We start from the raw sequence: 27,703 nt of genomic DNA, 5'->3' as shown, positions 1-27,703 counted from the left end.
TTTCTTGCTCTCTTGAGTGCTCTCTCTCACTCTCTCTAATCTATATATCTAATTTTTAAACTTTTGGTTCATCTTTCCAGTTGTTCACTGCCTCAATAAATAAATAGAAGTTTACCATATAATCATATTAAATAATAAAATCAACATATATATGTGGAATATTCTAGGAGTTAATACAATGCTATCTCTTATTCATCTATAAAAGGAGAAAAACATTCAAGGATTAACAATATATCTAATAGATGCCATTTTAAAAAGTTAAATGAGAGGCACCTGGGTGGCTCAGTCAGTTAAATGTCTCTCAATTTAGGCTCAGATCATGATCTCCCAAGAGATAGAGCCCTGCACTGGGCTCTACAGAGCCTGCTTGGAATTCTTTCTCCTTCTCTCTCTGCCCCTCCCCCATTCATATGCACACACGCATGCCCGCACTCATTCACTCTCACACAAATAAATAAACATTTTTAAAAAATAATAAATAAACACTTAAAAAAAAGTTAAATGATATTCTAAAGCCACTGGTCTTCTAAATAAAAAGACTGAAGAATCTGGAATCCATAATCAAGTGACTCAAGAATCTGTTGTCACATTTACATGCTATTGTTGGTAGATGTTTTTTCAGGTAATAAAGTAACTAAATTATAAACAGTACCATTAACAAAACATTATGGACAAATTATTTCAGTTTGTTTAAAACACATAGGCTCTTTGTCTCACTGATTTTTTTTCACTCTCAGAGGCAGTGAGGGGGGAAAAAACTGGGTTCTGGTGATTCCATTTCTGGTGACTAAATTTTAGACTGATGCCATATAGGTGGCACATATGGGTATTATTTATTTCATAATATGCCTGAATGTATTTCCAATTGTTTTGTCTATTCTTCTGCCACAGCTTCCAGAAAATACCATTCTGAAGTCCATATTCACAGAATCTTTGCAGTGAGGATTCCCAGGGAAGAACATTTATTCATGCACTGCTACTTGAGGTAACTCTTCCTCACTCTTCCCTCACTCTGGGGGAAGCATCTCCAGGAGGAAGCATCTCCAGGAAGACAGACGCCTGCTCAACCTGACTCCAAAAAGGTCAGTCAGAAAAAGCATGTATTTTTTATAAGCCAACTATACAAACCACAGAATGAATAACATAAAGGAAGACTAAAATATTAAGGAGCTAAGCATACAACTTTAAAAGTAAAAAAAAAAAAAAAGAAAAGAAAAGAAAAGAAAAATCAAAAAAGAGAAGAAAAAGAAATAAGGATAAAAGAAATAAAGATAAAACCAGAAACTAATAAAACGAAAGGGTAACAACAGAGCAACAGAGAAGATCAATAAGCCTTGTTTAAAAAGATTATGAAACTGGGGTGCCAGGTGGCTCAGTCAGTTAAGCTTTTGACTTCAGCCCAGGTCATGATCTCGCAGTTTATGGGCTCAAGCCCCACACTGGGCTCTGTGCTGACAGCTCCCAGCCTGGAGCCTGCTTCAGATTCTGTGTCTCCCTCTCTCTCTGCCCCTCCGCTCTCGCACTCTGTCTCTCTCTCTCTCTCTCTCTCTCTCTAAAACAAGCAAACATAAAAAAAAAAAAGATTATGAAATTGATAATCCATGGCAAGCCTAATTTAGAAAAAAGAAAGGACAAATAAAAAACACTAGTAATGAAAAGAAGGACATAACTATATATGCGGTGGATTACAAAAAGGTGGGATGAACGTTATTTTAATAAATTTAAAAACTTAAGGAACAAAGCCCCAGAATCTCTATTGTACCATCTCTTATTAAAGTGTTATTTAGTAATTTAAATTCAGGCTCTGAATGAGTAAATTCAGGTTTTTGACTCAAAGGAATAAAACTAAAAATTTTACCTACGATATTTCATACTAAGTATTATGATTTATAAATACTGTAAATTTAAGAATGATGCCCACATCTTTTTAAAAAATTTACCTAATCCAGAGTTTTCTTCCAGTATTTCTATTTCACCTTTGGGATTATTTAATACAGGTGTATAAATGTTGCCAGGTGATTATAATTTAATAACTTTCTAAAACTTAACTGAATGACCCTTGTACTTCCAAATTTAATATTAACTTTGAGCTGCCATATGACTGCCTTATTCCAGTCCCAGGTAAGTGCAAGAACAATAAACTCAAAGCATTATATAGCCAGGAGAGATTTCAACCCCACACTTTACAGATATGAAATCTAGACCTAGTGAGGTGAAGTAACTTCCCAGGTTGTCACATTAACGTTCTTTCCTCCAACACAGAAGGTCATGATAACTCAGCACTCGGTGGAACACATGATGCTGCCCCATTACCCTCACTATTAAGGTGATGGAAAGCCAGTGCTAAAACCCCAACGTGTGGCCCTCTGGGGCATACTATGTGGAATCAGCATAGTCACTAGCATTAAGGGGAGTTTTCACACATTATCTAAAAGACTACTTTCCGCACACACAAAAATTGCATTATTTTAACATGTCTCTTCTTTTATCTTCCTGGTTTAAATGCCTTGTTGATTGCAAAGTTCATGGTGACAATTTGCTCCTCCTTGTAATAAACTAGCACAATCTTACAGTCTTAACTTTAGCCTCTCAGATTAAGGGTATGAGACTGTTGAACAGTCGTCCTTTGATTCTTCAGTTATACAAAAGTCATATAAAAAGTCAGATAGCAACACAAGCAGGTTAAAAGGGGAATAATCAGGCAATCATCTAAAGTCTTTTCTACATAATACTAAATTTTTTACAAGACATTTGAATGATTCACAGAATAAAAATCTGGCATTGTAGAATCAAAATATCAAGATGTCGTTTCCTCTTCTGCATAAATTTCCAAGATGACTGCTACAATGTCCCTCATGCTAGATGGTCTTTTTCCATGTGACCTTGCACTGTCCCATCAAAAAGTAGGGTCTCATTCCCCTCTCCCTGCATCTGGGCTGGCCAATGATTCACTTGTAACTAGAAGAATGCAACAGAAGTGACTCAGTGTGACCTCTGGGGCTAGGTCACAGAGGCCACGAAGGCTCCACCTGGTTCTCTTGAAAGGCTTATTCAACCACCTAAGACCATCACATTGGAAAGGCCACACACAGGCACTCGGCTGAGCCCAATTTTCCCATTACCCACACCAAGGTGCTCAATATGGGTGTGAGTAAGCCAACTAGGAAGGGGAGCCCCAACTGTTTGAATTACCCAGCCATTCAAGTCTTCCCAGTTGAGGCCCAGACATTGGTGAGCAAAGACAGACACCCTAGATGTGTCTTGCCCAAACTGCTGACCCAAAGAATCCATGATCATAATAAAAGGGTTACTGTTCATGCCACTAGGTTTAAGGCAGTTTGTTATACAGTTAGATATAGTAGATAACCACAAAAGCATGTTTGGGCCAAAAACACAACCAAAAAAACTAAAAATCTTGATTACTGCTGAGTATAGTTATAGGACTAATTCTTATATTTATTTGCTAGGTGGCCAGATAACAGAAGGTTAAAAAGACCCTTCAGACCTGACCCAACTGAAAGGAAGATCAATCCACTAGCACATGGAGGATGTATGTCCTTAACAAAATGGGACCGTATCCTATGCACATCCGCATTACGAAGGACAGAAAAGGGCTAAGTACCAGGAAAAGGCCAGGCCAGGGAAGGAAGAGCCTTTTATAGCATAGCTATCTCATTCTCCAGTCACTGCCAGGCAACCTACTAAGGAAACTATGAGTCTCCAAGGAGCTCATAAGACAAAGAACACAGGCAAGGGGAAGGAGGAGATAAAGAACACACAAGTTGCTCCTTTACCCTTTGAGGTACAGGATGACACATGGCTAATATCACAAAAGAGAGAAGAGGGCCTAAGATATAATTTACCATACAGACTTGAACACCAATGAGGAAAAATCAAGTATTTTAACTATCTTTATCTTTCATCCTTCAAAATTCTGTTGAAAACATATTTACATTTTAAGTCTCTTTAAGTAATTTGCATCAAAATAACTCCAACATTCATCATTAACAATTTGGGCTTCTCCTCTAAATAAAAAGATGATAGAGTTATATGAAGCACATTCATTTGATGCCATAATATCACTGAGTCTTTATACAGATGGTATTAATTTTCTTTAGACTGGATGCTCTTGGTGGTAAATTATTCCTGGAGTTTTGGTAGTAACAAATTTGAATCCCAAACTGCAGAATATATTTTTCCATGAGAAACAGTGCCAGGAAAGACACTTTCCCTCTTGACCATTTCTTCACCCCATGAACCATTTTATTTCCCTTCTTCAATACTTCAGTAAAGATACTTTGAGTAGACGTATGAATTTGTTCACTACAAAAACCCATTAGCTCCAGCAAAACCTGTAACAGCAAGGGATATTACATTTTCTTGATCAAAACAGTGAAAAACAACCAGCTCAAAAGCAAAATATTTGGTTATTTGTTGTTTTAAAAAGCTGAATAATCTTTCATTCCATATTCTACATCCTTCCTCAGATTTGTCTATTCCCTAGTATGGCAGGTTTACTGAGTCAATTTGTACCTTGTTAATTCTGATGCTTTGCATCGTATTAAAGTAGGCTATGATCAGCAAAAATCAGCAACAACAAAAAACCTTTCGGTCAGATCAAAACAAGAAATGCTTTTCAAGATTATAGGCTCTTACTAAGCATGCTTTGAGTTAATTAAGTAAAAATAATGGAAACCTTGGCAGACTATTTTAGATGCCCATGAATTACTTCCTGAGGTATAACCAAGTTAGGCCTGGATTTTCTTCATGATATTTATTCCGTTCCATGTTTCTAAACGTAGACTGAATGGGGGATCCCTCTTTTTCTCTCTCATCTTTCCTCTTGCACAAAGCTGTGAGTGGGAGATGGGTGGACAATGGATGGCCACTGTCCTCTCCCTCCACCAAACCTGGCTTGACCCAAACAATGTAAAGATGACCTTTTTAAAAATAATCAAAGTTTCCCATAGTGCAAACGATGAATTTGAAAGGAAAAACAACGTAAACAGAATAAATCAATAGAAATTTCCTAGTGACAGAGATGAAACACCACCTAAATAAGAAGAGGAAACAGTGATAAAATTTAAAGGAAAAATATTAGAGCAGCAAATAAACCTACCTATACAACCAGAGACTATATCTAAACAGGGAAGTTCCAGTGCCATAAAAACTCATGAACTATGGAGCACGGATGACTCTAACATGAAATATGTGGTGAAGAATTTCAGAGAATCTACCAGCAAATACATGCTGATTTTATGTTAGGTTTTGGCTAAATATCAGCACAAAGTGAGTGTGGATGTTAATACTGAGAGCTCTCACCTTAAAATAAAAAAGACAAGGTGAGAATAAATATGAAGATTTCAATGAAGACTTAAGCACCTTCCAGGTCTTAAATCAAAAGCATTTAACTTCATAGAAGAATGTTCACTAATGTTATGCATTGTTTGGTTTATGTTAGTTTTTCCTTACCACATTATAAAAAAGTATGTTTTAATTGATTTATTCTAATATCTATTAATGCAGCTTTGTATGCAGATGAAATCTTTCTTTCCTAAATTGAAAGTGTTGTTTACGACTTTAAGTGATATTTTATGAATCTACCTTTCAATCTTTAAACCACACAGTCTCTTCAAATCCTATAACAATAAGATTCTCTAACAAACTCTATAAGAATTTTTAATCATTCATTTCTATTATAATGTAATTTCATAAAAACTAAGATTTCCTAAACTCTATTCAAAAAAATAAAGATATCTTATTTTTAATACCACAAATTCTAGACCAGTAAAATTGGACCACCAAGAGAAAAAAACTTGAAAATTAAAATTTAATTTATCTTGGAAGTACATTAATACTCTAATTAATAAGCTCAAAATTAAATTCAACATACTAAAATTAATGATGGGTGAACATAAGGAATATATCCTTTGAAAAACTATCTTTCTCCTAGATAATATTAATGTTTACGAAAATTTAATCAAACTAGTATGCTTCTCCCTAGTTTCTCTGCTCGCTGTTAAATATATTTCTCCATATACACACACAAAATACGCTTTATTATTCTCATGAAAAATTTACTGACTATATTAAAATTTGTTAGAGTTACCTTAATTTTCTCTCCAACTACTTTCTCCCAAACTCAAAACTAAAACAAAAAACTTCTCATAAGTACTATGTACACCAAAAGTTCCATACTAAGCTCGGTCGGTATAGCATACTGACTCTTGATCTTAGGGTCATGAGTTCAAGTCCCATGTTGGGTGTAGAGCTTACTTTAAAAATAGATAGATAGAGGGGCACCTGGGTGGTTCCATCAGTTAAGCGTCCGACTTGGGCTCAGGTCATGATCTTGCGGTTCGTGAGTTCAAGCCCCACATCGGGCTCTGTGCTGACAGCTCAGAGCCTGGAGCCTGCTTCAGATTCTGTGTCTCCCTTTCTCCCCACCCCTCCCCCAGTTGTGCTCTGTCTTCTCTCTCTCTCTCTCAAAAATAAACATTAAAAAATATTTTTAATTAAAAACAAAAATAGATAGATGAAAAAAAAGTTCCACATAAAATTTAAGCACCCTATACAAAATGACTGAGTTTTGTTTTCTTTTGTTTTTTATCAATGCAATCATGAAAATGACTTCATGAAATCTAAATTATAAATATACAAATATATTTGTAATATTCCTCTTCTATAAGTAATTGGATTTAATTTCATGTTCTCAAAGCAAAGTCACTTTACATTTCTCAAAATCTTTTTTTTTTTTTTAACGTTTATTTATTTTTGAGACAGAGAGAGACAGAGCATGAACGGGGAAGGGTCAGAGAGAGGGAGACACAGAATCCGAAACGGGCTCCAGGCTCTGAGCGGTCAGCACAGAGCCCAACGCAGGGCTCGAACCCACGGACCGCGAGATCATGACCTGAGCCAAAGTCGGCCGCTTAACTGACTGAGCCACCCAGGCGCCCCTACATTTCTCAAAATCTTTGACAAAATGTAAACATTTCCTTACAGCCAAATCTACAGTGACATTGCTTCAGGTAAACATAGAAGAAAGCAGTAAACCATTAAAATATTAATTTAATTGTTTACTAATCATAATAGAATCTCAGCAACATTCTGACAATATGATTTAAGAAAAACTTTATGCCACATCTCATACTAGGCAGTGATCCTATTTTCTGAATCAAGACATCTAGTAAGCCCACAGAAGAGTCTTATGATCTAAAGAATACAGCATACCTTATAATCAAATCAAGCACCCACGAGAAGGGCTGGGCTTGCTAAAGGAAAGGAAGAGCATTTCTAGAGTAGGGCACAACATACAAAACCACAGGGATGCCAGTAAGGATGGTAAAGTGACTGCGGTCTGCAAGGCCCAAGCTGGCTACAACAGGGATTGGCGAGAAGGAGGAAAGGATCCTAGACAGACATCAAGGAGAGATGGGAGGTATCCTGAAAACCAAGATGAAGGTCAGGGCTCCAGCCTAAAAGCAAAGATCATCATGGAACCGTTGAGTGAAAAAATGTTTAAAATAGTGTAATAATGGTATTAATCTGAAAACTATCTGAAAAGGATTGGGGGGCAAGGAAGAGGACGGGGCAAGGAGATTAATTATTGTAGTGTTCCAAGCATATGGTGACAAGAACCTGGTACGAGCATCAGACATGATGGGGCAGATGTGGGGGACAATGAGAACACACTCAGCTGGCAGGAGGAGGCGATCTTCAACACCAGTATCTCAAGAAAGGTTTTGTTTCTTTGGATGGTGGATTTGGTTTGGTGAGGAAGTACATTTTTATGGACCTAACTAGGATCCATGCCACAGTCATTGTATGTTAATATTTCTTCAGCAAGAAAGCAGAATAACTCAGCAGAGAGCACCTGCTTTCACAGTCAGGAGCCCACAAATCTATTTTTAGCTTTTTGAGCAATGTCGCTCATCACCTTATACAACCAAATAGGTCTCAGTTCCCTTCAAAGAAAAATAGTAGAGCAAACTGATATAACTCATGAAGTCGTATGGGGAAAAAACAAACTTGAATCTATGAAAACAAAGTGCTTGGGAATAAAACTACTCTACAAATGTTAAACCACTAGCAAGTCATATTTTCTAAATAATGCCAGATGACCTTCAATTTTACCAAACTGGTTGCATTTTGTGTTTTGATGAGAGCCCTGATGTCCAAACACACTAATACCAAAATTTACCATTTTACCTACTTGTGATCATCCTTCTATATCCATTTTTAGCTTCTAAGGTTGAAGATCAATCACAGTTGTGATACAATTTTGAAACACCATATGACTATTTAAAAAAAAACTGACAAGCAAAGTATTTCCATAAATTCAAAACCAAATCAAATATTAAAAACAAATCCGAAGCAGGTTTCAGGCTCAGAGCCTGACGCGAGGCGCGAACTCACAAACGGCGAGATCGTGACCTGAGCTGAAGTAGGGCGCCCAACTGACTGAGCCACCCAGGCGCCCCAAGAGTGTACATTTTAAGTTATCACCTCAAGAACTCAGCTCACATGCATCAATTTGGATAACAACTGTTTAAATTTATCAGACAAGAACATAAAAAGATCTCTTCGGTTGGTAAAATATTTCTACTTTTACCCAAGTTAAACAGATGGATAACCCAAGCCCAAGCCCTTCTAGATTACTCCTGGGACTCAGTGAGAACCATGTCTGCACTCTGGGATGTCATCATATATGTACCAAGATTACTTTTATAATTACTAGCATTACTTTTATAATATAACTAAGTACATTATATATATTTAAATATAACATAATATATATTAAGTTAATGTAGTTAAATATTATATTATATTATAAATATAATTATAATATAACTAAAAAAATAGGAAGAAGGCTGACACATAACCTTGTTTCAAATATCCAGCTAACTTAGATGCCACAATGCTTATCACACATTACCATAATTTTCCAATTTAGGCATTATCAGAAAATAAATCGATACACTATATATTTCCAGTGGTCTCTGCTACCATCACATTTTTATTAATTCCATCTTCATCTGAATAGGCATGCTATTTTAAAGACTAGCATCAAAAATGTATAACAAACCAAAACCTGGGATGCAGCCTCGATCCCCACCGCCTCCTCCCTGAGGCTACCTGCCTCAAAGACAGCCAAGTTGTTCACCCCACTAATAAGTTATGCAATGCCATCCACGGGTCTTAGCTCACACTATTCCCTTTGCCCGGAAGTTCACCAAGCAGTGGACGCCACTGGTGCCCTGCCCAAATCCCCCAACTGCTTTCAGAGTGTTGGTTGCTGAGACTTGCTTTAAGATAATACACAGTTATAAATAAACATAAAAAAAAATTTTTTTTTAAAAAGATAATACACGATGGGGACAAGTGGGTAGGACTACAGAGGAAACGAGATTGGCCATGAGCTGATAACTGCTGAAGCTAGATGATGAGGACATAAGGGTTTACTATACCATCCTATTTGTGTCTATTTTCCATAGAGAATAGAGACAGAATCCAGGAAATGGAGAGGGGAGTTAAATACACAATTAGAATGACAACCTGATAGTACCCACAAATTAGGTTTCACTTCTATTTGCTTAAAGATTATTTGGGATAAATTACTGGAATTAGTAGATATCACTAAAATGAAAGAAAAATGTAGTGAGGATTCAGTAAATGTGTTTTGAAATAAACTGAAATGAAATACACTGAAGTGAACTGACATTTCTTTTGTGGAGTCATGATAAAGGTAAGTAAATAGCCAGATTCCACCTGAAGGGCATGACTCCTTAAATGTTAAGTTTCTTCTCCTATTATTCTGTAAGTGAGTACAAAAGCAGTCACTGATTCTTATGAAGGTTGTGTTTTCCATATATGTCTTCAATAAATTCTCACAAAAATCCAGTAAAGTCTATTCCGTTATCATACCTATTTTAGAGAAGAGGAAACGAAGTTTAGTAGGTGACCCCACCCTAGATTCACACCAAGGCAGGTGACTCCAAAGCCTAAGCCACATACTACTCCTTCCGAAGCAGTGTTCTCTGGAACGGGTATCATCGGTGCCCTAATGCCTTGCCGTAGAGTTAACAAAGCAACAACATTTGGGGAAAACATCTTGAGAGTGGCACACACTTCAAGCGCCTAATACTGTGTGTGGCTATTCCACCGATGGTATCACTGGGCTCCCTTTCTGGTAGTCACGGCTTTACATTAAGCTGTGCACTTCTTCTCCAGGATTCCCATGGTCCATGACACAAATGTCAGGCTTGTCTGGTTAATACTCAGTCCCACGACGTTGTGTCTTTCCTAGGTGATAAATCTATGCAAACTAAACTCATTCTCTAGGCCCTTTTAAACACAATGACCAAATAAAGCAGCTATCTTTTTAGACTATCATGAAAGACACGAGAAAATTTAGTAATTTCTTTAAATTATTTTTATTTATTTTTAGAGAGAGAGAGACAGAGAGGGCAAGCAGAGGAGGGGCAGAGAGAGCAGGGGAGAGAGTGCAGAGCCTGATGTGGGGCTCAAACTCACGAACCATGAGATCATGACCTGAGCTGAAATCAAGAGTCAGACACTTCACCCAGGCACCCCGGAAAACTCTGTTGTAAACCAACAGATTTCTAAGGTATAATTGTTAGCAAACCCACAATTTCAAATTTCCTTTCATGAAACAGAGCTTAAACACATAAATAAAGAGAAAGATGATAAGGAACCAAAAACTAAACTAACATGGTCAAACTCATTTGTTGACAGATAACAGCATGTGAAAATAATTCATCTGAGTTACCAAAAAAAGGAAACAGGAATCAAAAGTTAAAAGGATGATCTCTTTCTTCAACTCTGTGACAGGAAAAAAAAGAAAAAAACACCCTGCAAGGCATCATCAGCCACCCCAAGCCTGCAACCACATGGCTGTATTTTAGACCGGGTGGAGCAGAGAGTAAATAAACACAGTTTCTATTTTGAGCATGCTTTCCCTGGCCACTCTGAAATTTCCAAGTCACAAATTATTGCCTGCTATCTTTTAAAGTAGATTTGTACTCAAAGAATTCATAAAAAAACACCTCAGATCAGGAAATGACATTATATAAGTTCCTAGGTAAAACTAATTTATTTGAGAAAATAATTTATTATGTAAAAACTATTATATAATCACGACATAAACTAGAAAGACTGCCTAAATATTCCCATTGCATATACTCAAAAGAGTACATCCTCTCAAATATAAATTACTGGTGTTAACAGAGTAAATTTTTCATTTTAAAACTCAAATTTTGTTAAAGTTTTGAAAATGAACTTATTTGCAAAAATTAACAGTACAATAAAATCTAAAATGAAGATACAATTTACATATTAACAAATTGCAAAGAATTGCAAAAATCTCTCCAAAATTTAAATTCGCAGTATGCTCAAAAACTCAACTTTACTCAAGAATAATAGATTGGAAATAAAAAGAACAACTATCTGTATGTTCCACTTCTTCATACATTTTAGAAAGAAAATGAGGGGATTGTCTACACACATCAGGCAGGGCCAAATTATCCATTGGACAGTAGACACAATGTTTAAGGCCCACAATGTTTTTAGGGGCCCACAAAAATGTCTGAATTTCTTTTAAAATCAGAAGGAAAAAAAGAACTATCAGGGTGAATGTTTTACTATGTAATATTAATAATTTTGTCTTTACACCAGCATAGTTGTAATAATTTTATTTGATTTTTAAATAGAGGAAGGAGACCACAAAGAGAAAAGGGCCTAGGACCATGAAAGTCCATATGCAATGTTGCTAGATACATTCTTAACCCTTGAGCAACATGGGTTTGAACCGCACAAGCCCACTTATATGCAATTTTTTCAATACATAGAGTACTATAAACGTATTTTCTCTTCCTTATGATTTACATAACATCTTTTCTCTAGCTTCCTTTATTATAATAGTACAGAATACATACAACATACAAAATATGTGTTAATCAACTGTTTATGTTATCAGTAAGACTTCTGGTCAACAGTAAGCTATTAGTAGTTAAGTTCTGGGGTGAGTCAAAAGTTATACATGGATTTTTGACTGCACTGGAATCTGTGTCCCTAACCCCTGCATTGTTCAAGGGTCAACCGTAAGTCCTTCCTGTCCCAGAAGCCTCTCTGTGTAGATATGGATTATGCTCCTCAAAGTAGAAGATGGTTAGTGGTACCTTTGCTGGGCGTGGAGGGTGATGGGCACCTGTCAGCAACTACTCCATTTGTAGGGACCTCTTCCTTCCCATCACCTTCCTTCCTCCAGTTGCCCCTGAGGATGGGGCACAGAACTAATGGGATCCTGTATACTGTTAATATTCTGAGGATACTTAAACAGCAAGCTGGGGCTGCTACAATAGCACAGCTTTGTTCCAAATCAGTTGTTTGGTTGCTTTTTAAATTTCAGATGCCTTTGGAAATCTGACAAAAACTTCTCAGAAACGTACCCACCCAATTCTGCATGCAATTAATTCCATCACTGGAAACCCATTTCTCATACATAGAAGATTTAAAATTGTTGTAAATAATACTTTCACTCCCACTTTAAATGCAAAAATTAACTGGTTGCTTCTGAAAAAAAAAATAAAAGAAATCTAAATAGTGCAGATAAAACAAAAAGTACACCGGATATTACCAGAAAGTTGCACTTAGAGGGCAGCTACTTTGGTTTGATAGGAAGCTGACATTGGATCCTGGTCTTCCAACATTCAAGCAGCTTCGACTTCTAGTTTTTGTTTCAACGATGAAAGGCATGTAATGCCGGGTGGAATCACAGCCCAACTTTGCCAGCAGACTGGCACAGGCATGAGCGATGAGTGTGAAAATCCCCCAGACCTCTTGCGGTTCCATCCACTTTTCATCACAGCCTGTGCCCACACACCCTGGGCCTTCTGGGACAAGGACGGCACCGCCGACCTTATCTGTGCCACGAAGGGCGGTTCAGTACACATTTCAACACAAGGCTGCCAGAACCAAAATCACCTTCAAAGGTGTGCTGCTGTTGTTCTCGGAGTCTCCTGGCTTCTGCCCGCACAAAGGCTGCCACAGCTGTGTCACTGACTCTAGCGCACCGTTCAACTTGGTTTTCTGCTTCCACGCAGCACTTGCAGGACGGCAACTGAGCAAAGGCACTGCCAGTGTTTCAGCAGCATCCATCGTAGTGATGGAAAAGCCTCGAACTGGAAGACAGACCTTACTCACATGTAGGGAACCAGAAAACCACCAAATATGCCGACCCATCCATAAGCTCCCCCCCCCGAAAACGGGGTTTTCCCTTTCTGAAAACACGCATGCACACTCTCGCGCACAACTCTCCTCACATTTGTCCTCAGTGTTATTAACCAAATGCACTCCACGGTCTGCTCCCACTTTTTGTTAAGATCTCTCAAAAAAGGGGAAGGAGTAAAAGTCACGGCCCCGGGCCTGGCCAAACCAACAGCTCTGTGTGCAGTCAGTGCATCAACTGTTTTCAGGGGAGGATTACTGGCTGGCAGGCTTGACGACACTAAACAGGCACACGGAGAGCTACAGTGCTCACGACACATGGGACTTTTCAGCACAGAAGCAAAGCCAAATTAGCTGGCCCGTGTTCAGATGCTCCTTCTTTCACAGGATCAAGGTTTTCTTACCACCACAATCCTACACTTCAAGTATATCCGTGGCCACTGTACTTTCCAAAAAGAGATCACGAAAGACGAATTCTTTGAAAATACATACACACACAACAACTGAAAAGCATCAGGTGGTTGAAATGCAGAAGGCCCAGGGGCTCGCCCAGCTGCAGGCTGAAGGGACCTGTCCTGCCAAGATCTGCTTTAAAATATCAGAAGAGACACAGGCAACTTGAGCGCATAGTGCCATGTCTACAATAGCGTTCTGCCTCTTCTGTACTCAGCCACAAAAGCAACCTGACACTTCCCCGAAGTAAAACTTCACCACCACCCTCCCCCGCTGGCGAGGCCTCCCCCACCTGGCCGTATGGTACTCGACTTGGCTGAGCCTTTGGAGCTCTGTCCTCTCACGCAGCTGCATCCCTGCAGCTGGGCACGCCAGGCTTTTGCGGGATCTATGTTTTCATTAACAAGGACCTGGCTATACAACCGGCTTAGGGGTTCCGTGTCTCACCAAATTCAGTGATGAAAGTAAAACTGAAGTGCTGGGGAACCAATGTACTTTGCTGCCCTTAGCATTTTCCAGTGTGAGACGAGACAGATGTCCATCGTCACAAGGCAAGAGAGGCCCGCTTTAGTGGCCACCAAAGGGGGACAAAACTAGTTCTGTAACGTGAGAGTCACTCCAGTGGCGACTTCCAGACCATACATAGCATCATTCTATCCCACTGGTACTCACCTGCAGCAAAGTCTTAGTAATATCTTGGAACACATACACACAAAAATCTTCACAGAAACTAATTTGAAAGCATCAGGAAAGAAATCAATGGGGAAAAAAAAAATCTTTAAAAAAGTGGGGGAGTGCCTGGGTGGCTCAGTCGGTTGAACATCTGACTCTTGATTTCAGTTCAGGTCATGATCTCACAGTTTGTGAGATCAAGCTCCGCATTGGGACTCTGTGCTGACAGAACAGAGCCTGCTTGGGATTCTCAGTCTCCCTCTCTCTCTGCCTCTGCCCCAGTCACTCTCTCTCAAAAATAAGTAAACATTTTTAAAAACCTTAAAAAAAAAAAAAAAAAAAGGAAGAAATCAATGGGAAAAAATTGCAAATCGTGAGTCCCAGAATAAGAATTGGTGTTCCAGTCTAAAGATGATTAGACTCTAAACTGCAACCTTAAAAGAAAATAAATTCTACATATGGATACCCTGTTTCAAAATGCTTAAAAACTGTCCCTCCCTGGCTCACAAATATGCCCATTCCTAACTTATAACACCTTTCCTATTAGAAACAAATGGTTCTGAGCCAGATACAACTTAAATTTTGCTTTGTAACTTTAAGTAAGTCAATTCATGGCAAGTAGGAAGAGACTCTCAAAATTTAATGGGGGTTGAGGGTAGAGGCAGAGAAGTACCTAGATCAGTTGTACAATTTCAACCAAGCCATTTTAGAATGCAAATTACAAAGTTATACTTACGAGTTAGATCATTTTAGTTCAGTTCAGCCCATGTTCTTGCCACAGAAATCATGCACTTACTTAAATTTTAATAGTAACATGTATTAGAACTGATCATTTCTTTAAAAAAAAACAAAAAGGTAAATGCAAGCATTTTTCTTGTGAGAGAAGAGCTTGCTATAATTTAAGCTTTCCAATCCCTTTAAAAAAAAAAAAATACTCTTTAATCCAGACTGATTCTTTGACCATAAAGAAAGGTGGATGGATGATGGCACCATTTGCCACACTAAATAGCTCCACACAAGGACCAGGGAGGAGGGTGGGAGCGGGATAAGAAAAGGAAGTCGAGATCTGAACACACTGCAGTGAAGTGTGCTGAGTGAGCTGAACAGACAGATATATCTGGGGCTTCCAGGGCAAATCTGACTACAGACATCAACTGGAGACTCATCAGTGAATGCCTAGTTAACTGCAGCTACGGCTGTGGAAAAGTTGTCCAGGATGAGGCCTGAGATAAGGGAGGCAGGGCTGGTAACAGTATGGCATGGTGAGTCCTGATAACCTTCACCGGTGGCAGATGGTGGAGGAGTAAATGCAAGAAAAGGACACAGAGCAGATCACAGACACTTTTGCAAGACCCAGCTGAAGAGAGAACTGAAGAGTGAGGAGGGGAAGTTACTGCCACGTCCCTTGTTTAAGAACGCGAGCATGTATGCATGCTGACAGAGGAGACACGAGCACAGGAGGGAGAGAATGGGAGCTGGGGCACAGGGACAGCTGGGAAGGCAGGCAGGCAGCCCCCGACCATAACAGAGGGAAGACCGGTGAACAGCTCTTAAGGCAAAGGCTCAGGGGTTTCTCTGAGAAGCAGGAGATGAGACCATATGCTAAGGACGCTGGTGGGGAGGTGACAGGAGGGACATCCTCAGATTTCCCTGCCAACAACTCTCCACTTGTGTGGGCACTGCCCACCGAGAGTCAGGGATGCAGACTTGGCCCAGAGAGTGGAGTCTCTCCCTCGGAGGAGGACAGTCTGTGACCTTCATAGGCACCAGCTCCACCCTGGGCCACATGACCGTGGGAATGGTACTGCCCCAGCACAGTTGGCACAACTCAGCCCCCACATTCTGAAGGGTCTCCAGCCACCCGGGAGCCACACCTTCCATGTAGCTTTTGAAAGCAACAGGTGGCCTCCAGAATGGCCTGGTGTGATACTGTTGCTCTCTTGGAATGACAAATAGCTCCAACCTGCTAAATAAATTTAGTGCAAAACGGTGATTTTTTTTAACTTCAAGGACACACAGATGCTCTGCCTTATCAGAAGAAGCAGTGAAGCAGTTAATTTTTCTAAGTAACAGTGGACCAGAGACAAATGTTCAAGGCACTGAACTTCTGAGCCCTCACAACAGAAAAAAAGTTCTGGTTTCTCAATCAGCCATACAGCTCAGCACTTCAAATAGGTGCTGCCCCAAGATGAGTTGTTGATGATACTGGGTTTCTATTTTTGTCTCTTGTTAGTTAAGTGGGTGAGGAATTAAGTGCCACCTTCCTGATTTATGTGAGTAAACTGTGTGAAGGTACTTGCGGCATGGAAAGAGAGTGAAAGGAGGGCCGGACGGCAGGCCAGGGGTTCTGGGGCCCACGGTCAGCCTTGCTAACGTTCTGTGCGACTGCATGTGACTTTGTACACATGAGCCCCCACATTTCGCCTGTAAAATGGGGGCCACCAAATGATGTCTACTGCACAAGATAGTTGCGAAAGGAAACTGAGCTGATGTTAAATGTGCCTCCTAGAGATTAAAGAACTATGCAAATATGAGGTGTTATTAACATACAAATGAATTTGCCCAGATTTTTTTTTCCTTTGGTTTATGAAGGTTTTCTTTTTTAAACCATCATTTTATGTTTTTAAAACATCTTGCTTTAGGGGTTTTAAACTTATTTCAAAACATCAGGTAATTATACTGATGAAATGAGCAGATCAACCAACATGTAGCTATATTTCAATTTATAGAAAATACGATAATATAAAGAGTTTAACTGATTTTCTTAGAAGTCAAAATATAAGATAGATATAAAGTTCAGATCCTCTGTCTTCAATTGGATACTCTCTATGAGGAAAAAATAAAGTGTAATTTGTAATTTTGCTAATGAAAGTATCATCTTTTCAAGTCCACTGAAAAATACTAAAAACACAGAAATAACTGTATTTAAGTTACTACTGCCTTAAGAGACTGCCTGAATTCTTCTCTCTGAATTTTTACCATCGTCCACAGTAATACGAAGGTGATTTTCTTTAGTATCACAGTCACTGCTACCTACTACACAGACCCTTTTGAAACTGAGATGAAGACTTCAAGGTCACTCTCCTGGTGGTGACTAAAATGATCCTGCCAGCCCACCAGCCCCCAGAGCTGAGAAATAATAACAAGGATGGACTAGGGAGAATACACAGGCCTGGCGTTCAGTGTTGCCATTTAAAACAGTAAGCAAAGCAAAGTCAAAGAGTGAGCGAAATTAAAAATATGAAACCAAAACATGATATTCAAATAAGGTGAAACAGGGAGTATTGAAAACAACATTTTAAGTTACGGACGATAAGAGAAGGGGAAAAATTACAATATGACCTTTAAAATAGGATAGAGGTTTTGCTGGGGTTTTTGAGGGGAGGAGAGCAAGCAGTTTAATGGATTTATGAACAAACTTACAGGAACAGCATGGACCTTTCTCACGTGGAGAATCAAATCGACGGTAAAATGGCAGAAACTGAATCATTCAGATTAACAGATTCTCCCCAGATCTATACAGGTTTTACTTACCACATCAGTCATGCAACAAGTACTTTTACCCAGGTGACCAAAAGACATGGAAGAAATCTGGCAGGCAAGAAGTCTCGTATTTCTACGGCAAATAGAGGAGAAAGCAGAGTCCTTTCAATGACACAGGGGCACAGACCCTAAATCAGAGCCCTTAACTCTGGACCGGCAGCCCCTGGTCTCTAAGGCCAGCTTCCTGACTGCTGGGGCTGGAGTCCGCATCTCGCATTTGAGCCTCTCCAGGAAAACTAGGGGAATCCAGCCTCCCAACCTACTTGAGGCTCTTCTCTTGTTGGTTTTAAACCTAACCCCAGGGGACCGCTCTATTTAGACAGCAGAAGAGCCTAAGGCTAGATTAGCTGTCCTCTCTACATATGAAATTAGCCTTCTTGCAAATGCAGTTGCTTGACTGTTCCTCTCACTCTCAAGATGCTCCCTCTTGTCCAGTTCTCACATCCACAAGCCAGGCTAACCTGTCTACTGTTCTCATTTGCGCAGGGGCCACAGCTCCATGACACGTCTTGGGGCCAAGCTTCAATTGACCACTCACGTGAATTAGCTCCTGGAGCTGTTTATGGAGGGCATCCCATTGACAACAATAGAGGCAGAGCACCCCAGAGCTGACCGTACCTTTTCTTACACCTCTGTTCTCCTCCCCATCACCTTTAAAACACAGCCTCCTGATAAATGTGCCCAAGTGTCCCTGGCACACCACTGGGTGCCACCAGTGGATTAAGGGCCCGCCGAGATACTGTTTCCAGCACCCACCCCACCCCCATTCCTACCCTCACATAGTTGGGTGGCACCTCTAGCCACAAGAGATCTCCTCCAACTTGCTGTGCAATGACATCTCTTCCTAGCTATAGCCTGGTGTGGAGCAGGCTGAAAGTGCTCTTTTGGAGCATGACTAATGGATCCAGGGGCCCCTGGTGTTCCGAGGAATAGTGGGCCCAGGAGCTGCCGAATTCTCTCTGGGGACAGGAGCTTTCTCACACCCTGTTATTGGGTGACATCTTCTAAGCCATCTTCCTCTTTTTTGCCTTGCTATCTGGTAACAATGAGGACAGCAGGATAAATGCAGGGGGTCAGGGCGCTGCCCCAGAAAGGACACTTTTCATCTACTTTGAAGTAAGGAGCCCAGCAGAGGCCCATATGCCCTGCTTCTCGCACTCTGTTTTACTGTCTTGTTTCCAGGCCCCTCGGGATAGCGTTCATCAATGGCAGCTATTCTTTGGGACAAAAGGGCTATTTAACTATTTAAAAATATTCTTCAACAATACTTTCTTCCCTAACAAAGATGGGTAAGAAGATCTGGCTAATTATGCCGTAGGAAAGAATTTTTTCCTTACAGATTCTTTGCTTGGTAAATATTACAGAGTACCAAATGTTCACAAAAAGATTATAGGCTTTCCCCCCAAAGAATGTTAAAGTTCATTTCTACTGTTCTTCCCATTTATAAAGAAGTAAATTAAACTGCTCCATCAAATTGTATGTGTTAATAAGCAGGCCCTCATCGTGATCAGGAGGCACCATAACACTCTTCTGCTGCCAGACTGTGGGTGCTCCTCCCGCCTCCAGAGACTGGAGTCCCCAGAGACTCGGCCCTCGTACCAGACCTCTTCTGCAGCGCCTGCCCAGGAGGAGCAGACACAAGCTCCTCTGCCGGAAGATCCACCCATGCCAATGTGGAAGAGAAAAAAACCTGGCCTGAAAGAATAAATGTGAATGGTGATGATGTGCTAACAGAGCAACCAAGCTAAGGAGTAAAGTTACTTGGTGGGTACTCAAGGCCATAACTATGGGACACTGGATATTTTCGTGTTACCGCTTTGCAGCCAATAAAATATATTTTACAGATGCTCTGGGAGTTCAACGGCCATTCTTCTTAACCGCATGGGGCTGTGTGGTGAGAAAAATGCCACAGCATTCAGAAAGTAGACGTTCACCCAAAGGTCATGACATACCAGCCCAGACTGTCAGCCCGCCACAACGGGGGGTGCTGAAGTGTCACTGGATCGGTTCTCTTCCCCCCAGCGTAAATTACACGTACAAATAGATACCTGTCTCCCAAGTGTCGATTTATCATCTTCCGTGAGTAAAAAGGATTTTTACCACGTTGCCACCTAAACACAAGATGAGGTGGTTAAAGGAAATGCAAAGACTCCTTTCAGCAAAATCTGAAATGTACAATCACCTATCTCTAGAAATAGTGCTCATGTCTCAGTCCAATTAATTCTTCCTAAAAAATATTCCCAGCGGGGAGGTTCTCCCTCCGCATGCAGAATGTCACAGGTGCGCCGATGTCCTTTGTCTTATGAGGGATAGAAGAGAGCCAAGAGATGGATGAGGAAGCAGTGCCACACAGTAATGATTAATCCAGGCAGATCAAGGCTCCGAATAACCAGCCCAGGCCTTTTGGGGGAACTGACACAACATACTCCTTTACTTGGATCAAAAATACATTCTTATGGTACAATCATGAGTACAGTGTAGACCATCATTTTTGTACTTGAAAATCTGTCTCTCCAGATTTGACTAAGGAGTTTTTCCTCTTCTTCGGTGTTTTGTATCCCCTCAGAAAAAGGGCAGCTCAACTCCTTAGAGGAAAGCTCCTGTGAGATAGCTGAAGGTTTTGCCCTACCCCTGTCCCCCACCAACCACAGGATCACCACTAGCCTGTCACTGTGTAATCCTGGAGCTGCCTGTTCTCTCATATGTAACAGAGCTAAATGCAGTGAAGACCTAATATAGGAGAAAGCCTTCAGAGCCGTTCTTAACCCTAGCTATACCTTAAAATCTCCCAGGGCACTTTAGGAAACCCCCCCAAAGGTCTAATTTAATTGGACTTGAGTAGATCTACACATTATTAGTGTTAGAGATTAGATTTAATTCTGGTGTCCTAAAATGACCCATCTAAAGATTTGGTGTCTTCCCCACCAGGAAGAATTGTCAGATGGGACAAGATAAGTGTTCAGTAGAGCTAAAACCGTATGCTGACCGTCTGGGAGTCTAGGCATTCAGAGGTAATCAAACAACTCTCACTTTTGTCTTAAAGACCTGGATAACTGGTTTTTGTTTGCTAACTGCTTTTGAGACCAAAAAGCGCACTCTAGAAAACTGTCATGCAGAGAACAGGTGCTCCACAAATGAGTGGTTCTCAAAGTTTTGTATGAGTGGCACACTTTCGAATATTAAACCTTCTGAGCGCACCTGAACGGATTAAGATGCTCAACACGACACCAACAAGTCATGCATATCCCCAGCAAACACAGTAGCGTAAAACTGACTACAGTGACCAGGACGCCCTTCGCCACGGAGTCACCTTCCCACCCAGGTCCCATGACCTATGTGCCCTCGATACAGTCCATGAAGAAACGGTCTTCACATTACTCCAGCAGGCTGCACCTCCCTCTACCTGCCCTCTGCGCCATCACTCAGCTCAGGACTCCGCCGGGTCCTACCACAGCACAAACGTTCCACTGCAGCTAAAAGACATTTCACGTATTGATCAACAGACAGCAGCACACTGTGAAAGGCACTGTCTGTCACCTACTGCAGAGTGGAGTAGCCAATAAAGCACCTGACTGTGATTAATTTTCACAATGGACTTGTTCAAATCAACTTATTTATTGAAGTATGATGTACCCCCAGAAATATCATGAGTGTATACAATTCAATGGATTCTTACGACATGCCCACTCTCAAAACCATCCCCAGATCCAGCAGCCAAAAATTACTGTCACCCAGCACCAAAATTATTATTGGTCCCCCCCCCCCGTCCACCAGTCATTAGCCTCAAATGTAACCACTATTCTGATTTTTATCATCACAAATTAGTCTGCCTGTTTTTGCACTTATATAAATGGAATCATACGATACGTATTGCTTTACCTCTGGTGTCTTTCCCTGAACATTATGCTTGAGACACTGGCGTGGCACATGTAGCAGTTATCTGTTCATTTTGTTCTTTCTTTCTGTTTTTTTTCTTTATAGTATTCCATTATATGATATGCTATTTTACAAGATGGGCATTTTGAGTTTGGGGCTGTTACAGTTAATGCTGCTATATAAGCATTCTTGTACATATCTTTCAATCTAGTACATTTGGGTATATACCTTGCTATATAACTAGTAAGAAAGACAGTGTGGTATGAACAGAAGGATAGGCAAATAAACCGAAATAACAAAATAGACTCCAGAAACAGACTCTCACATACACAGCCTCTTGATTTATGACAAAGGGCCAATGCAATGCAGTGAGGTGAAATGATATTTTCTTTTTTAATTTTTTTTAATGTTTATTTATTTTAGAGACAGAGCATAAGTGGGGGGAGGGGCAGACAATAATAATTAATGACAATCTGAAACAGGCTGCAGGCTCTGAGCTGTCAGCACAGAGCCCGATGTGGGGCTCGAACCCATGAACCATGAGATCATGACCTGAGCTGAAGTTGGACACTCAACCAACTGAGCCACCCAGGTGCCCCTGGAAATGATATTTTCAAATAAATGGTGCTGAATTAATTAAATGGATATTTATATGGAAAGAAAATCTTGACCCCTATCTCCCACCATACAGAAAAATAAATTCCAGATATATTGTAGATGTAGCTGTGAAAATAAAGGTTCTAGACATTAAATAAATGAATACCTACATGGTCTTAAGCTAAGTAAAGGTTTCTTAAACATGACACAAAAATAATAACCATAAAGGAAAATACTGATAAATTGGATTCACTAAAATTAAGAATTGTATTCAATAAAAAGACACCCTTTAAGACAGGAAAAATACAACTCACATACTAGAAGACATTTTAAATATACATATCATACAAAAGATATATCCAGAAAATGTAAAGAAGTCCTACAATGTTTTAAAAGAGAAAAGGCCAATTTTTTAAATGGGCATGTAACAAAGGAGAATATCCATATGATGAAGAAAACATATGAAAGGGTGTTCAACATCATTAATTATCAGGGAAATGCAACCTAAAAGCCACAGGAAGGTACTATTATATAACCATACTAAGTGTTAAGAAAGCATTTAGAGCAACCAGAACCTGGTGGGTGAAAAATCACATAATAATATCTACTAAAGCTAAACGTACATATCCTATGTCACAGCGATTCTACTTTAAAAAATTTTTTAATATATAAAAAATTTACGGAAATATGTTTAGAGAAAGCCTTGAACAGATCTCTTTCAACAAACCATCAAAAACTCCAAAGATAAACACATCCTTAAAACTGGCATTGTATCAGGAATTCTATTAGTTCCAATATGAAACATCTGAATAATTCTTTAGATATTTATATGGACTATTAGCACAGATTGGTAGAAGTAAAAATCTAAGTTAATCACTGCATTTCCTTCAATAATAAACATTAAACCATATTAGCTATTTGAAAAATCACATCTACTATGCCCACAGGATATCAGAGCTCAGAAGGAAGATGAAAAATAAAAGATAGCAGGAAACCATATGGAGAGAGTCATATGGCTTGTGATTCTAATGGTAACTGCAAATGAGGTCACTTATCCCTCTGTGGCCACACTAATTGGTCAAGAGCAATAGAGGCTTCATCAGCAATCCTCATAAAAAAAGAGCCCACCCCTTCCTGGGCATTTTCAATTTAGAGAGCAACACCTGCTACCCGTCAGTCTCTCACAAGACAGGACTCGAGTCAACCTACCACTACATTATTTGATTTGCTCTTAATCGTTACTATTTATAAACAGAGTCTTCAGAGTATATGCATACACAAGTATAGCATGCGTACACATGCAGCTATCTATAGCAAAAAACAAATTCTCAAAAGTAGTGCTTGGAAGACCACATCTTGTTCTATTAATACTCATATACTGCAGTATTACATAACAATTTTTTTTCCAATTGTGTTATGCTAATATGCAAATAAATGAACTCAACCATAGCCAGGAGCTAAATGTACTAATCAGTACGGCCTTGTGTATCTCTAACTACAAAAGAATTTTACATAATCTCTTTCCGTTCTAAATATCCCATGAATCTACATTATTAATTACTTTTAAATCCAGCTGCTTGGTTTCAGGCTATTAATATTTACAAATCAGTATATTTAGCCTGCTCCATGAAAATACCTGAATACCGATTTCCTAGTAATGTATTAATGCATTCTATAATCTCGTAATTATTTGACAATTCCAAAACAATAATAGGGATAGACACTATTAGAAGAAGCTCACCTAAAAACAAATTGTTACTAATTACTATCTGCTTTACCTTCCAGTACCCTAAAGAGTGAATAACTGTAAATCAGCATTTTGTTAAAAAAGAAACAACAAAGGAAAATGACTTCCCCAAGAAGTTTTCAAATCCATCAAAGAAGAGCAGAGAAGAAAAGGGCAAAATCCTGACTTTGTGGATGAGACAGAAATCTACAGCATGGTGGACAGGACTATCACTATGGCTTTTGTTGATTAGGCACATGTTGGCCTCATCCCAAGATGCAGCCACAAAAGGCCAAAATTTCCTAAAAATCACTCAGCTATTTTAGGACTGGTAGAAACTGCCACGATCAAGGAGTCAGAATGCCTTAGGCAAACAGGAGAAAAAAGGAAAAAGTCAAAGATACATTTCAGAAGATAAAGTAGAAAGTGGGTGACAAGTAGTTCAAAGTGCGGGCTTTCAAGTCAATTAAACCTGGTCTCATGTGGTCTTTGCCTCTTACAATTTCTGTGACCTTGCTTTGAAATTCCCAAACCTTGAGGAATGAGTTTCTTGTCTGTTAAAAGGAAATGATAAAGTCTCCTTGCAGGCTGTGGGAAGACTTGCATGAGATGATGCATACAAAGCACTTCTTAGGATCCCTTCTATACCCAATCCTTGAGTTGCAACAAAAGGTAGAATTTCTAACACTGTATGCAAAATATGCTGAGGGATTAAAGATCCTACTTCTACAAGTCTGCCTATTAGTATTCCATATTCTTTATGTATTTTCTTTTTTACTATTAATTCTGCAGCACTCCCAATGAATGTTTTTTGACAATCCAATATTAATGACAATAAAAAGTAATTCAGGTCCTTAAAAACAAGCTGAAATTAAGCAGAAACTATAAACATCACCTAAAGAAACCAAATACCAGAAAAGAGATTAAATGCTTTAACAAAAAGTAAGCTCTCTTGCCATGCTGTTTCAAGTTTGATAGCAGAACATAAATCAAAAGAAATTTTCAAAGGTTTACTCTGATTTCAGGGACACAAAAGGGACAGATCATTTATAGTAACATCTTGCAGAACAATTGTTGAACAAACCAAATTTCTGGATCTAAATTAAATGAAGGTATTTCCTTCCATTTGATTGTTTCCAAAATCATGTATGTGAAATAAATTTCTTCTTTGAAGTACACAGTCCACTGAGTTTTATATTCTATCAAAACTAACTGGAGTTGGAGGAGGTCCAAGATGGCAGCTAGGAAGATTCTGAACCTACCTCTTCCACTTACACCAAATCTACAGCTATATATGGAATAATTCCTGCTGAGAAAGAACTGAAAACTTAGCTGAACAAACCCCTCCACAAAAAGGGATAAAAGAACCACATCAAGATGGGTAGAAGATACAGAAAGACAGAGTCTTGCCCAAAACTCCACCCCTAGCATAGCAAACCACAATGGGGCAGGGGGTGGAGGGGTGGTGAATCTCACAGGTCCAGAGACTTTCCCTAAGGAGTAAGAGCATCATTCCCCACATCAGGCACACCAAACCTTGCGACCTGCACCAGAAAGATGAGCCTTCCAAAATGTCTAGCTTTGAAAATAAGCAGGGCTTATGTCCAAAGGATCCAAGGGGTCTATGGGAATCTGAGATACTCATCTTGAGTGGCTTATATATGGATTTGTTCATCCTAGGATCAGCACAAAGGCAGTAGTTTGAAAGGTAACTGGATAACACATGAAGGAGATTCATTTTCTAGTCATAAAACATCTGCCAGAGGGGCAGGAACCAGGTGGGGTTCTTTAGGGACAGAGGCACTGGTGAGCACCATTATTGCACTCTCCCTCTACCTTGCTAGCTCAGGTGGGTGTGCATGGATACAGCCTTGCTAAAGCTGCCAGTATGCCCCATCCCAATGCTCTTCTCCTATATCTCTAAAGCTGCCAGCATGCCCTGCCACAAGTACTCTTCCCCAATATCACTAAAGCCACACCTGAGCTGCACCCTCGGAACTCTCCCACTGCCTGATGAAGAGTTCAAAGCAATGGCCATGAAGATTGTCACCAAATTCAGAAGAATGAATACAATGAGAACTTCAACAAAAAAATAAAAAAAATACAAGAAAGTACCAAACAAAAGTCACAGAGCTAAAGAATGCAATAACTAAACTGAAAAAATACACAAGAGGAGTTTAACAGCAGACTAGATGAAGCAGAAGAATGAATCAGCAACCTGGAAAACAGGGCCATGGACCTCACTGAAACAAAGCCACAGAAAGAAAAAAATAATTCTAAAAAGTAAAGATAGCTTAAGGGATCAATGGAATAACATCAAGCAGAATAAAATTACATTATAGGGGTCAGAGGAGAAGAGAGAACAAGGCAGAAAACTTATTTGAAAAAATAAAGGTTGAAAACTTCCCTAACCTGAGGAAGGAAAGAGAAATCCAGATTCAGAAAACACAGAGAGTTCTGAATAAGATAAACCCAAAGACATTCACACCAAGAAATATAATTAAAATGTCAAAAGCAAAAGATAGAGAATCTTAAAAGCAGCAAGAGAAAAGCAACTTTTAGATACAATGGAATCTCCATAAGACTATCTGCTGATTTTCAACAGAAACTTTTCAGGCTAGAAGCAAGTGACATGACATATTCAAAATGCTAAAAGAAAAAAACTTCCAGCCAAGAATACTCTACCAGCAAGATCATCATCCAGAATTGAAGGGAAAATAAAGAGTTTCCTAGATAAGCAAAAGCTAAAGGAGTTCATCACCACTAAACTGGCCTTAAAAGAAATGTTAAAGTGACTTCTTTAACATGAAAAGTCAACAACTAATAACAAGAAAACATAAAAGTAAAAATTTCAAAGGTAAAGAAAAATATATAGTAAAAGTAGTGGATTGACGGGGCACCTGGGCAGCTCAGTTGGTTGAGAGTCCGACTCCAGCTCAGGTCATGATCTCACAGTACATGAGTTCAAGCCCCACACTGGGCTTGCCACTGTCAGTGAAGAGCCCACTTAGGATCCTCTGTCCCCCCCCCCCCACCGCCCCTGCACCCCTCCCCTGCTCACACACACTCTCTCTCAAAAATAAATAAATATTAAAAAAAAAAAGTAGATTAGTCACTTACAAAGCTAGAATGAAGGTTAAAAGACAAAAGTAGTAAAATTAACTATAATTAGTTAAGGGAAACACAAAATACAAAGATATAAAATATGGCATCAAAAACATAAAACATGGGAAGCCAGAGTAAAAAATGTAGAGTTTAGAATGTGTTAAAATTTAAGTTGCCATCAATTTAAAATAGATTGCTTTATAGGCTGTTATAAGTGAACCTCATGGTAATCACAAAGCAAAATTCTATACTAGATAGGTAAAAGATAATGAGAAAGCAATCTAAACATAACACTAAGGAAAGGCATCAAACCACACAGGAAGAGAACAAAAGAAGAAAGAAACAGACAGGATCTCAAAAACAGCCAGAAAACAATAATGCAATGGCAATTAGTACATACCTATTAAGAATTACTTCAAATGTAAATGGACTACATTCTCCTATCAAAAGACAGAGTGGCAGAATGGATTTAAAAAAAAAAGA

General features: G+C 39.4%; 1 protein-coding gene and 1 long non-coding RNA gene across 5 annotated transcripts in view; both read right to left on the bottom strand.

The window, feature by feature from the left end:
* The window catches only part of PLCL2 (phospholipase C like 2), a 192,780-nt gene that overhangs the window by 151,885 nt on the left and 13,192 nt on the right, over positions 1-27,703 (bottom strand). The window lies entirely within an intron of this gene.
* On the bottom strand, positions 48-27,133 carry LOC125922021 (uncharacterized). Its single transcript, XR_007457558.1, has 2 exons — positions 17,908-27,133; positions 48-14,693 (listed from the first exon to the last, which is right to left on the bottom strand). It is a non-coding gene; the product is annotated as an uncharacterized LOC125922021 (long non-coding RNA).

This window comes from Panthera uncia, chromosome C2, assembly GCF_023721935.1.
Source record: "Panthera uncia isolate 11264 chromosome C2, Puncia_PCG_1.0, whole genome shotgun sequence".
Classification (NCBI taxonomy): Eukaryota; Metazoa; Chordata; class Mammalia; order Carnivora; family Felidae; genus Panthera; species Panthera uncia.
This window is presented reverse-complemented; position numbering and strand designations above follow the sequence as displayed.